This window comes from Hippopotamus amphibius, chromosome 2, assembly GCF_030028045.1.
Source record: "Hippopotamus amphibius kiboko isolate mHipAmp2 chromosome 2, mHipAmp2.hap2, whole genome shotgun sequence".
Classification (NCBI taxonomy): domain Eukaryota; kingdom Metazoa; phylum Chordata; class Mammalia; order Artiodactyla; family Hippopotamidae; genus Hippopotamus; species Hippopotamus amphibius.
The window spans coordinates 161,675,076-161,695,827 of NC_080187.1; the positions used below are offsets into that span (position 1 = coordinate 161,675,076).

The 20,752-nt window shown below is 38.3% G+C and overlaps 1 protein-coding gene and 1 long non-coding RNA gene across 6 annotated transcripts in view; one reads left to right on the forward strand and one right to left on the reverse strand.

Annotated features, from left to right (window-relative positions):
• PRORP (protein only RNase P catalytic subunit) overlaps nt 1-20,752 on the reverse strand; it is a 136,481-nt gene that overhangs the window by 32,426 nt on the left and 83,303 nt on the right. The gene's annotated exons all lie outside the window — the stretch shown is intronic.
• On the forward strand, nt 1,556-7,007 carry LOC130844745 (uncharacterized). Its single transcript, XR_009051230.1, has 3 exons — nt 1,556-1,818; nt 2,033-2,327; nt 6,834-7,007. It is a non-coding gene; the product is annotated as an uncharacterized LOC130844745 (long non-coding RNA).

Genomic DNA, 20,752 nt, shown 5'->3' on the forward strand with positions numbered 1-20,752 from the left:
GGTATTAGACAGAATCCTTAGCTTTACGTTTACTGATTCTGTTTCTTTTGGGGCTCCCTTCACCAAAGTAGAAAAATGCCCCATACCAAAGTATCCAAGCCCTCGTAGATTTATTCGAAGCCCCCAGTAAGTTTACGTATGTGGTATGATATACTATATGAAATTAACTATAAAAGAGTTTCTATTAAAACAACTAAGAGTAACACACTTAGAAAAGGACAGAAAATCTATGCAGAGACATAGAAAAGAATTAATTTCTGATACTAGCAAAATCTACACATAAAATAAAATTAGATATCAACACAGACAGAAGTAATTAGCAGGCAAGAACTATAATTAAGCTAAAAGAGAAACAGATGAAAGGACCTCATTAGTCTAACTCTGGACATAATCAATAAACTTCCCACCATCCCACAATATACCACAACCAACAAAAAGGAGCTTGTGGTCAAAAGTACACAAACAAGACCTAGATACAAACCATGTCATTTGAAAGTTGGGGAATGGGTGGGAGAAGCAACCAAAAGGGAGGGAACACTACTGTAATTAGGTAGCTTTGGGGAAGGTTATAACTGTGAAGGTCAAGGTGCTACACAGTTGACAAAGTCCTTAATTAGTTTGTTTTTTTAAAAAATAGTGTTTCATGCTCATCAGCTATTTTCTGGTATAGGCTGTAACATTTTTCTCCACTGGAATTTTAGGAAGAAAATAAATTGGAGCAGCTGCATTATATACTGTTTAGGGCATAGACTCAATCCAGATTTCTTGAATTCGAATTCCTGCTCCCTCACTTATTAGCTGTGTGGCCTCAGGGTTGTTATGTCTCTACTTCTCGGAGAGGCTGTTACCTCTCTAAGCCTCAGTTTCCTCATCTGTAAAATAGGAACTAATACTAGTTCCTCCCTGATACGAGGGTTTGTCATGAGGATTAAATAACTAATTTAATGAATTTATTGTTTACAAAGCACCTTGGCCATCTATCTCCCAGTAAGTGCTATACAAGTGTTTGCAAAATAAAATCTGTCCTAAATAGTTTAGGTTTCATCTGATTTAAGAAAAAGTTTGGCCCTCCTGATTGAGAAGGTCTCCAGATATATAATCATGATCGACACTAAGCAGAACTTTAAAGATGGAGTTTGAAGTCTCAATAACATTATATAAAATCAAGAAGAGCTCCCACATAGAGGTGCTGGTGTGATACCTAAAGAATAACATAGTAGAGCCTTTAAATAATTTATCAGCAAAAAATTAAGTAGACGGAGAGCAGGCTAATGGCCTCATTCCTAATAACAATCTCTAGAACATGAATAAACTCGGAAGATTAACATAAGGAGGCAAGTGTCACCCAGAGTCATAACACTGGAAAGGTACGTTCTCTTCTTATGTGCGATCATGGTCGACACACAATGATGCTTTCCTAATACAGATTACAAAACAGATACAGACACAATGTACCGGAGTAACGGGAAATGTTACCTCTCCCAGCACTGGGGAGAGGTTTCATTCTGGTAAAAGTAGAGCACCTGATTAATTGATACCATACTGACAATTTCATTTCTCAGAAAACAGAGGAAATGACAGAGAAAACTGCTCTTCAGGACTGACGGAGGAAACTGTAGGTGATGTAGGAGTGACAAGAGCTTTAAAAGAAGTGATGGTGCTTGCCAGCTTGGACTTTGTAACAGCAAAGGAAGGAAACACTCCACATGGGAGGACCCTAGTCCGTAACAGAGTAAACATCACAGTGTTCAGAGATCGGATGGAGGTAATTCCAAGCTAGAAACTCTAACAGGGAGCATAACCTAAGACAAATGGAAGGTAAGGCTTTAAAAACAAAATTATATATTATTGACTTGAATGAGGAAAAAAGGAGGGAAGCAACAACTAAAGGAAAATAAAAGAAGAAAGACATTTATTAAAGGATGAATGCAAAGAGTGGCACAAATTCACTGTAAAAAGATCAGGAAGGTTAATGCCCAGAATGAGCAGCAAATATTCTTTTCCTACCACACTGTTTTTTTTTCTCCTGCAGGTCAGAACTGCTGGTTATGTTCCACCTGTGAATGAAGAGTCCAAAGAATGAGAGCTTCAGCCTGGGAGAAGAACATGGATGTCCGATATGGGGGCCAGGCAGTATACGTTAGGTCTTGGTGCTGTCTAAAATAGGCTATTTTATGGCCAACAGAGTAGTCTACAGGGACCTTAAATAGGGACGTGCTAGCTTGGACTGAGGGTGCCAGATGCTCTATAGAAACCGGGGAGTCAGGGCTGGCCCCATCAGTGGATGTGCTGAGGAGTGCCCGTATTTCTCTTGACTTCTCCCTCAGGTAACTTATTGCTAAGCTTCTCACTGCTTGTTCCGAATATGTCTGAATTTTGATTTTTTGCGTTTTGCTATGAGGTTCTTGAACCAAACCTGTAGTACTGCTGGATATATGCCAACTTGGGTAGCCATTCTTTCCAAAGACTGGAGTTTGGGCATGGGTTCTTACTGAATAATGTCTCTAAATCTTCCAGCCGTTTCTTGGTAAACATTGTTGTTTCCCCCATGGATGCCTCCAGTACTTGCCTTTAGTGAGATCCTCTGAGGCTGACATCCATTAATCTCTGCTGTTCACATATTCAGGTCCAAGTAGTAGTTGTTGTTATTATTATTATTATTTTAAAGCTCTTTATTGGAATATAATTGCTTTACACTCTTGTACCAACTTATGAGGTACACCAAAGTCAATCAGCTGTATTTATACACATATCCCCATATCCCCTCCTTCCCGTGACTCCCCCCCACCCTCCCCGTCCTGGCCCTCTAAGGCATCTGTTATTATTATTTTTAAGTTATGGGCAACAAAAAAGTTTTTTTATTTATGTTTGGACAGTTAGTGTAATATTAAGAAATGACAACCAGGGACTTCCCTGGTGGTCCAATGGGTAAGGCTCTGTGCTCCCAATGCAGTGGGCCTGGATTCGATCCCTGGTTGGGGAACTAAATCCTGTATGCATGCTGCAACTAAGAGTTTGCATGCCACAACGAAGATCCTGCGTGCCGCAACTAAGACCCGGCGCAGCCAAAAATAAATAAATTAAACAAATTAAAAAAAAGAAATGACAACCAAAAATAAATGTTCAAAATTATGTTCAGGTTGAAAATTCTGGTCAAAAGACTGAGAAAAGAAGTACAAGACAAGAGAAGTGACTGAAAAAAAGTTACTTCAAACGAGTTCATTTTTCTGGGCCTGGGTAGATTTCATCCTAAGATGCCAAGAAAACTTACATATATCAATACAATCATGCAGTCATTACTGGTTTTCTCTAAAGAAGGGAGAATGGAAGTCTGGAGATAAACAAACATGATTGTGATTTTCAAAAAGGAAGGAAATATGGGTCTTGAATACAACATCACCAGCTCAGAAAAGGAGCAATACTAAGGGAGGCCAGAGTAGTAACATGACCAAGGTGATGACACAGGAAAGCACTGCCCCTGGGGCCAGTGTCTAGAGGTGTGCCCATGCACGCACACGTGCACAGCCGCAGCAGGGTAGGATACAGACCGCCACTGCCATTGCTGTGAGATATCTCTCACCACATCTGTGTCTTTACACACTCTAGAGTCAAAGCCTCAGGAGAGAGAGCCTGACTGGCTCAGCATGGATCTGGTGTGTACGTCTTAGTTACAGGGCTGGGACCAGGGTGAGGTGAGTGAGGCACTTGTCCTGGGCACAAAATTTAAAGGGACACCCCAAAACTCACTAATCAAGATAAGTAGTATGTTAATGCAATATTTTTAAAAATCAAAATTGATGCTAAAAAATCCATGATGGACAAAACACTGAAATTTAAAGAAAGGCTCAAGAACAGTGCCATGCCAAACTATACTGGTGCCTAACGCAAAAGGGAAAATCAGTAATACTGATCCTTTCTTCAAACTTTTGATATTTTGTTCATCATGGATTGTTTGCATTAATTGTGATTCTTAAAAATACTGTATTAAAATAGTTCTCAGTTCCTGAGGGTTTTTGGCATTCCCTGAAATGCTGCTGCTAAGGTTAGTGCCTCATTCTCCTCACCCCAGCCCCGCGCCTGCCCCCGGTTCCCAGGCAGCAACCAGAGGGACTGTCTGGAGACATCCTGATTTCCCCCATGGGAGGCCTGGCCTTAAAGCGGGAAGTGAGTGTGGATGCTCCTTCTGCCTGGAACGCTAATCTATCCTGCTTCCTTCCTCTCCTCTGGATCTTTCGGTCTTAATTTAGATATTACTTCTTCATTATTGGTTTAAGGGTGCTCCTCCTCTGCCCCTAGCACCTAATACTTCAGTGTAATAAAATACTTATTGCCAAACACTTATCAGTGTTTCACAATTTGTGTACATTCTCCCCGACTACAATCTTAGATGGCATGGATTCTAGGATATCCATCCCTGCATCACTCTAATACCTAACAGAGTGCCTGGCACATATTAGGCCCTCAATAAATATCTGCTGAATGAATGGCATGGAAGCTGTGTCACAGGGGAATAACTGAAATTAAAAGTGTTGATTTTGGAAGAGAAACGACTCGGGAAAACATAAATAGCTGTACTCATCTATCTATCTGAATGGCTGTCACAAGGAAGAAGGCAGAGATGGCTGTTTCTCAATCTTCTGTGCACTCCCATTCTTCCTGGAGGGGATTCATTACATGTCCACCACAACTGGCTCACAATGACCTTAACTATTCATTAAGTCTGGGATTTTTTTTTGGAGGGTTGTGGTAGTAGCAGATATGCTAGAGAGGATCTTGTACATGGGAGAACACTGTGTCAGAATGGTGAAGAAGCAGTACCTGTGTTATTCCCCTTCAACCTGAGAATCGCGTCATCAGTTGCTCTTGTCCCCTACAGCTCTGCAGGAGAGACCTAGAACCCACTGTTCAATATTATCCTAGAAAAGGTTTTGGCTCAATATGAGAATCATTAACCTTTGGAGCTGTTCATAAACAGAATGAGTAGACATGTGAAATGATGAATGAGCCATGACCACAAATCTTGCAACTCCTTGTCAGCATGATGCAAAGTGAAGCTGGCAGAAAGTGGTGTGACACTGGGGGTGCAGTATTGAACAATGAGCCTCAAAAAAGACACATCCATGTCCTAACGCCTGGAATCGGTAAATGAGACCTTATTTGGGAAAAGGGTTTTTTCAACTGTAATCAAGTGAAGGATCTCTGAGATGAGATCATCCTGGATTATCCAGGTGAGTCCTACATCCAATAACCTTGTAAGAGACAGAAGGAAAGAAGCTAGGAGACACAGAGAAGGCGGTCACGTGAAGACAGAGGCAGGGGAACTTACAGAAGTACACTTGTAAGATCCTCTAAATATAAGATTTTTTGTTTCTAGTCATTTCCTGCCTAGTGGAAAAAAATAATAACAACAGAGTCCATGTGGAAAGCTACCACTTAGGAAAATTTCTCTGCAATGTTTCCAGAAACTATTTCTAGAAACTGATAAGTCTACTCTCCAGGCAATAGACAAGAGGAGATATATTTAAATACAAGCAAGCAGGCATACAGAAATTCACCAATGAATTAACTGTGATGTTATGAAGTTCACAGTAGCAGCCTATCTCTAGCAAATACATGAAGCTGTGTCTAACATGCAGGATGCCATCAGATGTGGACTCCTTCCAAATGTCACGGTCACTTAGGGAATGGTAGCTAATCCAAATTATGCAGGTGAGGGCCAAAGTATGCTCTTCTAAGGAGCCACAAAATATTCTTCAAGACCCCTGTGTCTAAACACTGTCAAATGTATGCCACTAGCTTTCATAAACGTTTTATGTCCCTCTGTAGAAAAAATGTTGCTATAGGCCCATTTCACTCTGTCCTTAACTTGTTGTTAATTTACAAAATGGGCTTAGGAAAGTCTGTAATTCATGAGTTTTTTTTTTTTAATTAATTAATTAATTAATTAATTGGCTGCATTGGGTCTTAGTTGCTGTGCGGGTTTTCTCTAGTTGCAGGGGGGCTACTCTTCGTTGCGATGCGCGGGCTTCTCATTGCCGTGGCTTCTCTTGTTGTGGAGCACAGGCTCTAGGTGCATAGGCTTCAGTACTTGCAGCATGTGGGCTCAGTAGTTGTGGCCCACGGGCTTAGTAGCTCCTCGGTATGTGGGATCTTTCCAGACCAGGGCTCAAACCTGTGTCCCCTGCTTTGGCAGGAGGATTCTTAACCATTGCGCTACTGGGGAAGCACCTATTTCATGAGCTTTTGAAGAAAATACGAATACTCCAAAATAATGATGTTCCAATTTCACACCTAATTTCTGGTTGTTAATTAAAAAGGGGCATAGTACAACTAAAACGAGGGACTATATCTTGACTATATGGCACCAAATAGTGTTTTTTTACATCTCTAAATTATTTTTATAAGACAAAATACTTTGAATAAAAAGGAATATTTTTCGTCTTCCATTAAAATTTTATTTGCTGATCACAAAACTATTTTATTAAACAGCCTTGTGTGTGATGGAGTTGGCTTACACACAGATAATAAGTGGTAGAGCCAAACCCCGATACCATTGCTCTGAGCTCTTAGCCAGTCTGTCATCCTGTCTCTCGAGTTACTATTCTGTTATTGTTAGAATAAGCTACCCTTGTAATAGGGAAGAACAAAACTAACTCCATATTGAATTTGCTTCCTTTACATTAACCTTTGTATTCTATTGCTTTTGCTACCAGTTAATCACTAAAGGGATATTGCCTGTAGCTTAAAAGTATATATTATATAATGGTCCATTTCTGGGAACCCTGCCTCCCATGCCTGTGTTAAACTAAAATGCCTTTGTTTTAAACTCACAGGAAACATCCTGACCAGGCTCATCTGTGAATGGCTGCAGGAAACAAGAAATTAACACATCCCCTCTGGAGTCTGCCCAGTACCAGGAAATATCTGCAACAACATTGCTTTTTTGCTTTACCTCCACACCTTTCTCTCTGTTCTATAAAAGAAACTAGCATCCAAACTTGGGCAAGATGTTTCTTTGGGACACCATCTTCTCAGTCTTCTGACTTTTTGAATAAAGTTGCTATTCTTTGCCCCAACACCTCATCTCTCCACTTATTGGCCTGTTGTGTGGCAAGCAGTAGAGCTTGGACTCAGTAACTGAGTTTGTTCACCAGTTTCTAAATTTATTTACTTGTTCAAAGTATTTAATTCAAGTGTACTATGTGAGAATGTGTTGGATGGACTACAAAGGTGAAAAACACACTGAGAACTGTAAGGAGTAGAATGACAAGCGGCGAAGAAAAGACATGTACATAAATAACTATAAGGTAAAGGGTGCCGAGTGGTACAAGAAAAAGAGATAAAATACTCTTTCAAGGAATTCCAAGGAGGGAGAGACTACTTTTAGCTTGAAAGAGTAGAGTGGTGGAATCACGGACAACATTTGAGATATGCCTATGTGCTATCTCAAAGTCAGCTCAATAGAGGAGGTGAGCAATGGTGTAGTGCTGCTGATGATGATATAACATCAACTACTGATTGAGCATTTACAATGTAGTCAACATTTAAAACGCATTCGTTTACTTAAGTCTCACTAAGATCCAATGGATAGGTATTTATTCTCCTTTTATAGATGAAGTAATCAGAGAAATGTAAGGCCATTCAATTAATAAATGATGGCTCATAGGTAGAGCACATAATGCCAAAATGTATGCTATGGATGACATAAGGGATGCTTCTGATATAGCATCAAGCTATAGAGCTACTGGGTGGAAAGGAAGGCTCTTATTTAGTTATAGTTTGGGGAGTAGAGAAGAAAAGGTAGTGAAGAAAACAAGGTTGGGATAGGAATTTACATCTTGGAACTAGAATCGTTGGTTTGTCTTTGTCAGTTCCAGGATTCTTAACTGAGGAATGATTTTGCCCCCGTGACATTTAGCAGTTTTTGCCCCAGGACATCTTCACAACTGAGGAAGGTGGGAAGGGAATGCTACTGGTATCTAACTGGGTAGAGGCCAGGGATCCTGATAAACATCCTACAGTGAATAACAAAGAATTATCTGGCTTAAAATGTCAGCAGTGCTAAGGTTAAGAACTCCTGGACTATTCTATCTGTACACACACTGCAATATTACTCAGCCATAAAATAAAGAATGAAATAATGCCATTTGCAGCAACATGGATGGACCTACCTAGAGATTATCATACTAAGTGAAGTCAGACAGAGAAAAGACAAATATCACATGATTTCACCTGTATATGGAATCTAAAATATGATACAACTGAACCTATTTGCGAAACAGACTCACAGACATAGAAAATGATCTTATGGTTACCAAAGAGCAAAGAGAGGGGAGGGATAAATTAGGAATTTAGGATTAACAGATATACACTACTAGATATAAAATAGATAATCAATAAGGATCTACTGTATAGCACAGGGAACAATGCCAATATCTTGTAATAATCTGCAATGGAAAAGAATCTGAAAAAGAATATATACACACGCACAGACATATATAAATGAATCACTTTGCTATATACCTGCAACACTGTAAATCAACTATACGTCAATAAAAAAAATTAATCTTTTCAAAAAAGAATGAAGATGCAAGGGGTAGTGGGTGAAAAAAATTCAGCGGAGAAAAAGAAGAAAGTCTGTAGCTCGAAGCTAGCCAATTAGAATGAGAAGCAGAAGGAAAGAAAGAGAGAGAGAGAGAAAAGGGAGAATGAGAGAGAGAAAGAAGGTGGGGGGAGGAGAGAAAAGAATAACCACTTTTCCTTTTACAGTTTCTGACACATGGAAAGAAGAACAAACAGCATAAGAGAGGAAAGTCAATGAAAGTCTTTCTCTGAATTAAAAGTAGAAACAGGAGAATCAAGACTATACTCCCTAAGGGGGGGCTAGATATAAAGAACTTGAAGTTACACAGTTCTGCTGAATGCACAGTGGCAGACACGTGCATAGAATGCTCTTTAACACTGAGTATATATTGCAAATTACAGCAAGGTATTCTGGAGAGGTTTATGGGGAAATAAAAAGAAAACAAAAAACTCAAGGGATTAAGGGACTTCCCTGGTGGTCCAGTGGTAAAGAATCTGCCTTCCAATACAGGGGACGTGGGTTTGATCCCTGGATGGGGAACCAAGGTCCCACATGCCTTGGGGTAACGGTGCCCATATGCCACAACTACTGAACCCATGGCTCAACTGGAGAGAAGCCCATGCACCACAATGAAGAAGCTGCATGCTGCAATGGCAACTAAGACACAACACAGCCAAAAATAAATAAATATTAAAAACTCAAGGAAGTAAGATAGACTGAGAATATCTGTGTGATGAGTATTAAGTTTTTTGGTTTTTCTGTCTTTTGTTTTGGTTTAAACTCTTTATTTTATAAGAGAACTCAAGGAGCAAGTCCAAAAGAATTTTTAAACTTTTTTTTTTAATATCAACATAACAGGTCTGTTATATATATTTTAAGAATAAGTGAGTTAAGGGACTTCCTAGGTGGCACAGTGGGTAAGAATCCGCCTGCCAATGCAGGGGACACAGGTTCGATCCCTGCCCCAGGAAGGAACCACATGCCACGAAGCAACTAAGCCTGTGCACCACAACTGTTGAGCCTGCACTCTAGAGCCTGTGAGCCACAACTACTGAGCCCATGTGCCACAACTACTGAAGCCCACATGCCTAGAGCCTGTGCTCTGCAACAAGAGAGGCCACCGCAATGAGAAGCCGACACACCACAATGAAGAGTAGCCCCCGCCTGCCGCAACTAGAGAAAGCCTGCATGCAGCAACGAAGACCCAACACAGCCAATTAAATAAATAAATAAACAAATAAATAAATAAATTTATTAAAAAAAAAGAATAAGTGAGTTAAAAAATGTAATAATCTACCTTTAAATTGTTTACCTAACCTGACTTTCTGGGCCAAGGTGGCCAAGCCTTACCTGCTTTACTAAGAATAAATTTAGGAAGAGACCAGATTTTCTAAATAAAAAAAAAAGCTAAGGAAAAAAAAATAGATTTGACCACTTAAAAACTCAAAACTTCTGTATACCAAAGATCATAAACGACATTAAAAGGCAGATTGGGGAAATAAAAGGAATCCAAATTGGAAAAGAAGAAGTAAAACTGTCACTGTTTGCAGATGACATGATACTATACATAAAAAATCCTAATGATGTCACCAGAAAACTACTTGAGCTAATCAATGAATTTGGTAAGGTTGCAGGATACAAAATTAACACACAGCAATCTCTTGCATTTCTATACACTAACTATGAAAGATCAGAAAGAGAAATTAAGGAAACAATCCCATTCACCATGGCAACAAAAAGAAGAAAATACCTAGGAATAAATCTAACTAAGGAGGTAAAAGATCTGTATTCAGAAAACTATAAGGCACTAATGAAAGAAATCAAAGACAACACAAACAGATGGAGAGATACACCATGTTCTTGGATTGGGAGAATCAACATTGTGAAAATGACCATACTACCCAGAGCAATTTACAGATTCAGTGCAATCCCTATCAAGTTACCAATGGTATATGTCACAGAACTAGAACAAGAAATTTTATGATTTGTATGGAAACGCAAAAGACCTCGAATAGCCAAAGCAATCCTGAGAAGGAAAGACGGAGTTGGTGGAATCAGGCTTTCTGACTTCAGGCTATACTACAAGGCTACAGTGATCAAGACAGTATGATACTGGCACAAAAACAGAAATATAGATCAATGGAACAGGATAGAAAGCCCAGGGATAAACTATGGTCAATTAATCTATGACAAAGGAGCCAAGGATATACAATGGTGAAAAGGCAGCCTCTTCAATAAGTGGTGCTGGGAAAACTGGACAGCTACATGTAAAAGAATGAAATTAGAACACTCCCTAACACCATACACAAAAATAAACTCAAAATGGATTAAAGACCTACATGTAAGGCCAGACACTATAAAACTCCTAGAGGAAAACAGGAAGAATACTCTTCGACATAAATCACAGCAAGATCTTTTTTGATCCACCCCCTAGAGTAACGGAAATAAAAACAAAAATAAATAAGTGGGACCTAATGAAACATCAAAGCTTCTGCACAGAAAAGGAAACTATAAGCAAGACGAAAAGACAACCCTCGGATTGGGAGAAAATATTTGCAAACGAATCAACAGACAAAGGATTAATCTCCAAAATATATAAACAGTTCATCCAGCTCAATAACAACAACAACAAAATAACCCAATCAAAAAATGGGCAAAAGACCTAAATAGGCATTTCTCCAAAGAAGACATACGGATGGCCAAGAGGCACATGAAAAGCTGCTCAACATCACTCATTATTAGAGAAATGCAAATCGAAACTACAATGAGGTATCACCTCACACCAGAGAGAATGGGCATCATCAGAAAATCTACAAACAATAAATGCTGGAGAGGGTGTGGAGAAAAGGGAACGCTCTTGCACTGTTGGCGAGAATGTAAATTGATACAGCCACTATGGAGAACAGTATGGAGGTTCCTTGAAAAACTAAAATTAGAGTTACCATATGACCCAGCAATCCCACTCCTGGGCATATATCCAGAGAACATCATAATTGAAAAAGACATATGCACCCCAATGTTCACTGCGGCACTATTTACAGTAGCCAGGACATGGAAGCAACCTAAATGTTCATCAACAGATGAATGGAAAAAAGAAATGTGGTACATATATACAATGGAATATTACTCAGCTGTAAAAAGAAACGAAGCTGGGGCATTTGTGGAGACATGGATGGACCTAGAGACTGTCATACAGAGTGAAGTGAGTCAGAAAGAGAAAAACAAATATATTAACACATATATGCGGAATATAGAAAAATGGTACAAATCAACCAGTTTGCAAGGCAGAAATAGAGACAGAGATGTAGAGAACAAACATATGGACACCAAGGGGGGAAGAGGGGGAGGCTTGGGGGGAATGAATTGGGAGATTGGGATTGCCATATATACATTACCAATAAGAAAAAAAATACCAAATTGTACACTCTAAATATATGCAGTTTATTGTAAGTTAACTGTATCCCAATAAAAGTTCCTAAAAAAAAAGGCAAATTGAGAAAATACTTGCAGTAAATATCATAAGGGTCAATACACTTAATTTACAAAGAGTGGATACAAAGTAAATAAATATTAATAAGCCCAACAGAAAAAAAAGCGTAGACATACGAACTGATAGAATACGAACTGATAGAAATGACATGAATTCACAAAACTATTAACAAACATATGAAAAATGTCACCCTCGTTATTTATTTTAAAAATGAAAACAAGATACCCTAGATTCAACACAATCCCCATCAAAATCTCAGCTACCTTCTTTCTAGAAATGGACAAAGCTGATCCTAAAAAATTCACATGGAAGTGCAAGGAACTCAGAATAGGCAAAGCAATCTTGAAAAAGAAAAACAAAGTTGGAGGACTCACTCCTTCCAATTTCAAAACATACTACAAAGTTACAGTAATCAAGGCTGTGTGGGGGACTTTCCTGGTGGCGCAGTGGTTAAGACTCCATGCTCCCAATGCTCCTGCCCAGTCAGGGAACTAGATCCTACATGTATGCTGCAACTAAGAGTTCGCATGCCACAACTAAGGAACCCACCTGCCGCAACTATGACCAAGCACAACCAAATAAATAAATAAAATAAAATACTGTGTGGCATTGGCATCAGGATAGACATACAGATCAATGAAACAGATTGAGGGTCCAGATCCAAACCTTCACATTTGTGGTCGATTTTTTTTTTTTTTTTGGATCAACTGGTTTTTAAAAAGGGTTCTAAGATAATTCAATTGGGGAAAGAATAGCCTTTTCAACAAATTATGTCAGATATCTAAACACTAAAGAATGAGGTTATACAAAAAAAAAAACATATTCAAAAATCAACTGAAATTGATCAAGAGTTAGAACTATAAAACTCTTAGAAAACAAAAGGTAAAAATCAATGTGACCTTAGATTAGGCAATAGTTTCTTAAGATATGAAAACAAAAGCAAAAATAACAAAAGAAAAAATCAGATAAATTGGACATCAACAGTCAAAACCTTTGTGCTTCAAAGGACACCATTAAGAAAGTAAGAAGAACCACAGAATGGCAGAAAATTTTTGCAAATCATTTAACTGATAAAGGTCCAGTATCATATGTATATATACATATATATATACACACACATATATACACACACATATACATATATATACATACACAGTCTTATAACTCAATGATAAAAGTAACTCAATTTAAAAATGGGCAAAAGATCTGAATAGCCATTTCTCCAAGGAAGATACGCAAATGGATAATAAACATATTAAAAGATGATGAGCATCATTAGCCATCAGGGCAAATCAAAACCCTCACTGAGATACCACTTTACATTCACTAAGGTAACTAAGATAGATAATAACAAGTGTGAGTGAGGATATGCAGAAATTAGAACCCCTTATACATTGCTGGTAGGAATGTAAAAGAGTGTGGCCATTTTGGAAAACAGTCCGGCAGTTCCTCAAATGGTTAAACAAAGACTTACCATACGACTCAACAATTCCGTTTCTAGGTATATACCCAAGAAAACCAAAAATATATGTCCACACAAAAGTGTGTACACAAATGTTCATAGTGGCACTACTCATAAGAACCCCAAAGTAGAACAATAAAATTGATGAATGAATAAACAAAATGTGGTATATCCATACAATGGAATATTATTTGGTGATAAAAAGAAACGATGGGACTTCCCTGGTGGCACAATGGTTAAGAATCTGCCTGCCAATGCAGGGGACAAGGGTTCCATCCCTGGTCTGGGAAGATCCCACACGCTGCAGAGCAACTAAGCCTGTGCGCCCCAACTACTGAAGCCCATGCACCCTAGAGCCCTCAAGCCACAACTACTGAGCCCACAGCTGCAACTACTGCAGCCTGCATGCCTAGAGCCCATGCTCCGCAACAAGAGAAGCCACTGCTCTAAGAAACCCGTGCACTGCAACAAAGAGCAGCCCCCACTCACCATAACAAAGACCCAACATAGCCAAAAAAAAAAAAAAAAAAATTAAATATTGATACATGCTACAAGGATGAACCTTGAAAACATTATTCTAATTAAAAGAAGCCAACTTTGGTGATCACAATTGGTGATCATTTCACAATATATACAAGTGTGGAATCATTATGTTGTACATCTGAAACTAATATGGTGTTATATGTCAATTATACTTCAATTTAAAAAAAGAAAGAAAGAAGCCAGACACAAAAAGCCACATACTGAATGACTCCATATATGATTTGATCAGAACAGGTATATTTCAGGAAAGCAATTTGACAAATGTATCAAGAACCTTAAAATGTTTATAGTTTTTGACTCAAAGAACTGAACATATTATGTGATAGATTTACATATAAGATATTCTCTACACCATTATTTTTAATATTAAAAATATGGGAACTATCTAAATATTGAAAAATAGGAAAGTGGCTATGCAAATGATACTTTCAAAACACATTTAATTGTATAGGCTATCCCACCAGATGGGAGAAATCAAAAACAAAATAATATCTCTCCCCCCCCACTATAGATATGGAAAAAACTGAATGAGATTAAAAAAAAACACAGAAATACATCAAAATGTTAATACTGACTAGTGAGATTATGTGTATCTTTTATTTTCTTCTTTGAAACTTTCTTATTTGCCAGATTTTCTAAAATCAACATATAAAAGAAGTTTTTAAAAACATTTTCAATAAAATCAAGAATTTGTTTCTATTACCTCAACTAAATAAATCTGAGGAATCAGACACTTTTCTCAAAGGCTGGAAGTCTGAAGACACAAAATTAAGCTGAGATTCCACCTCTGTTCAGTTCCTTTCAAGAAAATGCTAAAGCCCTCAGAAATACCACAGCACCCTCTTTTGGAAGAAATGCACTGTTCTGAATGGGGAGTCTGCTGAAATTACTAAATTTTTAGAGCTGAAAGTCTTTAAAGATTATTGAGCCTGGTTTCCTCATTTTATAAATAAGGAAACTGGGGTTAAAAAAGAAGAGGCCACCCAAGATCATAAAGGGAGGTAGCACCAAGAGCTGGGAACAGAGCCCCACATCAGATCCTAACCAGAGCTTATTTCTTCTGATCTTCCCATTCTTTATTCAATAAATATTTTTAAAGATAAAAATAATACTCTTCCACTCTTGAGTAAGTATAAGGCCTATACTCAATAGGCACTCTAGGCACCCAGCCATTTAAAAGTATTATTTTAGAAAGACATGTCCATTCTTGCCTGTTGCCTGATACAAATTAGAATAAGAATTTATAAAACCTCACAACTTCTGCATTTGTCTATTAATAAGACATCTTTCTTCTAAAAAGAAGCAACAGGAGATGACAGAGTAAAATCACTGTTTAATTCTAGAAAATAAAATCTTAATGAGAATAGACTCAATATTAGCTTGGGGCTTCTGAGAAAACCTGTTACTATATAACTGACCTAGTGTACTGGCATATTATTCTAGAGTAAAGTCCTACAATTTCATTATTCAGGCTGGCTTATGAATGGTTATTCATAAAAGGAAAGAAAGAGTACATAACTTTTCCAAAAATATAAAATAATATAGGTATTGCCATTTTGGCTTTTATCATTTTCCTACTCCTAGATCTGAGTAGTACCCTGCTTCCCTGACAGACAGTATTCTTTGAAACACCCCGTTTTCCTCTTAATTGAAAGATGACTGACAAAAAGAAATATTTTGACAAGTGGTGAGTAAAGGATAATGTGTAGCTTTTATCATTAGCTGCACTGACAGTCTTTTAAAGTATACAGAACAGATGCACAGGGGATAAGATACTTACTCTTGGCTGATAGTTACCTGTCTCTTGATGAATCTCTAATGATAATCATTCATTCTTTTGACAATATTTACTGAGCATCCATTATCTGCAAGGCATAGTTTTAAGGGCTGGGAATATAGCAGTGAACAAAAGGGGTAAGGTCCTTGCTCTCATGGAATTTACATTCCTGGGAGGTGGGAAATTATTAGAAAACAAAAACAAATAAACGAAGTTGCAAAGTATGAATAAAACGGGTATCTAAGAAAAACATTAAAAATAATCTTTCCAGTGTTATACACCCAATAAAAAATGTTCATCAGTTCCACTGTGGCATCCAAGCCAGTCCTATATATATCATTGTCCATTAAGATGCAATGTGGGGGCTTCCTAGGTGGCACAGTGGTTAAGAATATGCCGGCCAATGCAGGGGACACGGGTTCGATCCCTGCTCCAGGAAGATCTCACATGCCGCGGAGCAGCTAAGCCTGTGAGCCGCAACTATTGAGCCCATGTGCCACAACTACTGAAGCCCATGCACCTAGCGCCCATGCTCCGCAACAAGAGAAACCACGGCAATGAGGAGCCCTCGCACCACAACAAAGAGTAGCCCCTGCTCACTGCAACTAGAGAAAGCCCAACAAAGCCAATCAATCAATCAATCAATCAATCAATAAATAAATAAAGATGTAATGTGGGTGGGATGAATTGGGAGATTGGGATTGACATATAAACACTAATTATGTATAAAATAGATGACTAATAAGAAAAAATATCAAATTGTACAGTTTAAATACATGCAGTTTACTATATGTCAATTATATCTCAATAAAACTCTTTTTAAAAGAAAACAAAAGATGCAATGTGATGTGGGCATGAAGTGACTTGCTTTTGCTGAAGCAAACTGGAGAAGGGGAACTGTTTTGCTCTTTTTATCAGAAACTCAGTAGGCACATCTTAGTCTTCCAGATATCTAAATCAATCTATTTATCCAACATCTAAATTAGGCAATATTTCGGGTATTTCTAGGTAGTCACATGTGTTGATATTTCAAGATAATACCTACCAACATGAGCCTCTTCCTGCAAAATTCTGCCACTGTCAGAATACTAGGTATTCTTGCCACTCTTTCTGACTTCCCAGTCTAAGTCTTCTCTATGGGTTGGTCAAGACCCATCAACTACAAGCTAAAAGTTAACAATGAAAACCACCCAGATGTATCTGAAATCAGATATATTTTATATGACCTGTGGCTTTTCTTCATCCACTTTCTGGATGAAATACACCAACTGAAAGCAGAGAATGAGATGAAGCGTCTTCATGATCCAAAATTAAACAAACATGTTGTTAGTGATGAAAAGAAGAATACAGATGTCTTTCAACAAATAATTAAGAGACTCAATTTACACTTTATAAATAGGAACATTTTTCTAGTTATTCAGCCAAAATAGGAACATTTTTCTACTTATTCAGTCTTTCGTCTAGTCAATAAAGTAAAAACTTCAATTCATAACACCTAATTGACTTCTATTTGTGTGTATGTGTGTCTATGCACATAACGGTTTTATGAGTTTTAATCAACACCATGATCAGAATACAGAACAATTTCACCATAAATTAATTTTTAATTTTTATAACTGTGTTGTTTATATTTTAACACTAGCATGTATTTGTTATTTTTATAACTGAAATTTAAAGATCTTATCTGTTTTAGAAAGAGTGCTCTAGCAAAAATGGGAGAAGAGAAACTGGTGGAGTCTGAAACTAGAAGGCGGGCAGCAGAAAAATAATAAAACATGCTTGATATTGCTATAGGGAATGTAATTCAACTCTGAGTGTAGATAAGACGTGCTTAAAAGGAAAAAACAAATCAAAACAAAAAAGGAAGAAGTTCCTGACAAGGAACAAAGAATAAAAATGACTTCAACATATATTTAGGGTTTGCTGTGATGAGTACCACTACTTCTTTCACATTCATTAGGAAATGTGACTGCTAAGTCAGCACCTTCAGACACTGGAAATATATGAGGAGGAATATACCCCTTAAGTTTGAAGGTCTAGAGCTGCACTGTCCAATATAGTGGCTACATCTTTCTATTGAGCACTTCAATAGAATTAGAATTGAGATGTTCTGGATTTCTATGAAAATTATTATTTAAATAGAATGTAAAATATTTCATTAGTAATTATTAAAGTATTAATTACATGTTGAAATGATACCATTTTGGATACACTGGGTTAAATAACATTTAAAGTTATTTCACCAAACAGGTGAACTTTTAACATTTTTAATGTGGCTAGTAGGAGATTTAAAATAACTTTACATTTCTATTGGTCAATGCTGATTAGAATGTCCCTCTAGAATGTCACTGGTCTACTCTGTGAAAACCACTTCATACAGGCCAGGCCAACAACACTGCACGAAAAGGCACGTGACATGCGTGAAGCCGGCATGAGTCAGTCAGAGGGGCAGTCATGCTTGAGTTCAGTCAGTTTTGGCAGAAATGAAAATACTGTTCAAGAGAGAACAGATATAAATGTAGATATCTGTAACTGACTTTCAAGTGCATAAAAAATCCACATGAATTTATGAATGGGGAGAAGACAGAAAACTAGACATCTAATAAAGAAAGTACAGTAAAATGGTAATGGTCGAATCAACGAGCGGAGTGTGCAGATGTTCACACTTTAAACTTTCCTGTATTTTTGAAATTTTTCATAATAAAATGTTAAAAAAAAAAGTTAACAAGAAGGTTGCAGCTGCATGGAACAGTAAACTAAGGATTGAGCTGGTGGGTGAGGAGGCCTGTTCCAAATAGTCTCACTGTTAAAATGTTGTATCTTTTGCATTTCTTTGTTGGTGGAGAACAGGACAATGAACTATAGTAATACTGAAGGAGATACTTTTTTCTGATGACTATAGTTCTTAACTTTTAAAATCTGATTTCTGCCTTCAGGAAGAAGCAGAATTATAAGGTCTTTTATGTTCCAGAACTTTCTTTTGACAGTAGAAAGTTAAAGGGCCTAGACAAAAATATTTCAGCCTTTATCTCACGTATTGATTGATATAACATGCCCCAAAGGCTCTGGGTGTCCTTAGGGAAATGGCCTGGCAGTAGACATTGTTTAGCATATCAGGCCCTTATTCCTAAAGAAAAAAATAAAAGAAACACAATCACATTGAAAAAAGAAATTTTCAAAAGAGAGCCCTCCGTGGGATTTTCATAATCCTAATTTCAACACTGACATGGCAAATGTATAATCTCTACAGAGGAAACAACCTAATCAACTTTCTTGGTGAGTACTGGAACACTGATAAGTAATTCATATAAATTATATATCTTAAAATGGAAATGGAACAGACCTTGAGAAAGAATCCAGTTTAGTTCCATGGTCTCAGGACCATAAAAACGTAGGACTCCCACCTTTGAAAGGAAAGGACTGAGGCCCAGAGAAGGTCACTGTCTTACTTACGGTCACACAGTCAATAAACAGTGGTGGAGGGGAGGTGCAGTTTCATCTGATACATGATGGTGCTGCTGGTACTTCAACTTCCCATGAAGAAGAGATGGATCTCAGGTGAGAGGTAAACACTTAGGAATGATCTTCACCTTGAGTTACAAAGCTTCAAACCTGATGCTGATTGGTGGGGCTATAAAGTTGTATAAAAGAGCTATGGGCCTGGGGACTTCCCTGATGGTGCAGTGGTTAAGAATCCACCTGCCAACGAGGGGACATGGGTTCAAGCCCTGGTCCGGGAAGATCCCACATGCCAGAGAGCAATTAAACCCTTACTGAGCCTGCACTCTAGAGCCCTCAAGCCACAACTACTGAGCCCACACACCACAACTACTAAAGCTCACGCACCTAGAGTTTGTGCTCCGCAACAAGAGAAGCCACTGCAATGAGAAGCCTGCGCACTGCAATGAAGAGTAGCCCCTGCTCACCACAGCTGGAGAAAGCCTGCACCCAGCAACGAAGACCCAATGCAGCCAAAACTAAATAAATAAGTTTTAAAAACAAACAAACAAAATCCCCCCAAAGAACAGTGCAGACCTGGACAGTACCTAAGTCAGAGGTCCCAACCAGTCAACTGTGAGCTACTGACAGACTCTGAGGTTTCATGTTTGCCACTGTCTTACCCCTAACTCTAAAGCTTGGCCCCATTCTCAATGGAGAGGGAAGGAAGCATAAACCAGTGCCTTCTGCCCTACTCAGGGAACTCACTAGCAGCATTCACTCACTCCTCTCCCATCTGATGACCTCAAGGCTTCAGAGATATGAAAAACACCTCTTATTCACCAGAAACACTGGAGAACCAAAAGGTACACTGTCCACTATAAGCAGCACTAGTGATGGAACATGTTATCACCACACATTGCACAAGTCTAAGACAATCATCAAACACTGCACAAGTCCAAAAACTAAAAAGAGTCACCAAACATTGCACAAGTCTAAAAACAGTCGAGTCAAACATTCATTCAACAGTTTTTGTATACCTACCACAGGCCAGACACTGTGCTGAACGTTGAGATTTCTAAAATGAAGAGGGACTTCCCAGGTGGTCCAGTGACTAAGTCTCCACGCTCCCAATGCAAGGGGCCCAGGTTCGATCTCTGATCAGGGAACTAAATCCCACATGCACGCCACAACTAAGAGTTTGCATGACACAACTAAAGATCCCACATGCCACAACTAAAGAACCCACGTGCTGCAATGAAAATCAAAGATCTCACGTGCCACAACTAAACCCCCTCCCCCCGCACAGCCAAATTAATTAATTAATTAAAATTTTGAAAAAATTTTAAAAAATAAAATAAAATGAAGAACAGTCCATGCTATTAAGAAACTTAGATAATTGCACTCGTATGACCAGTGCTATGACAGGGATGAGAGCAGGCTGCTCGGAGAGCACAT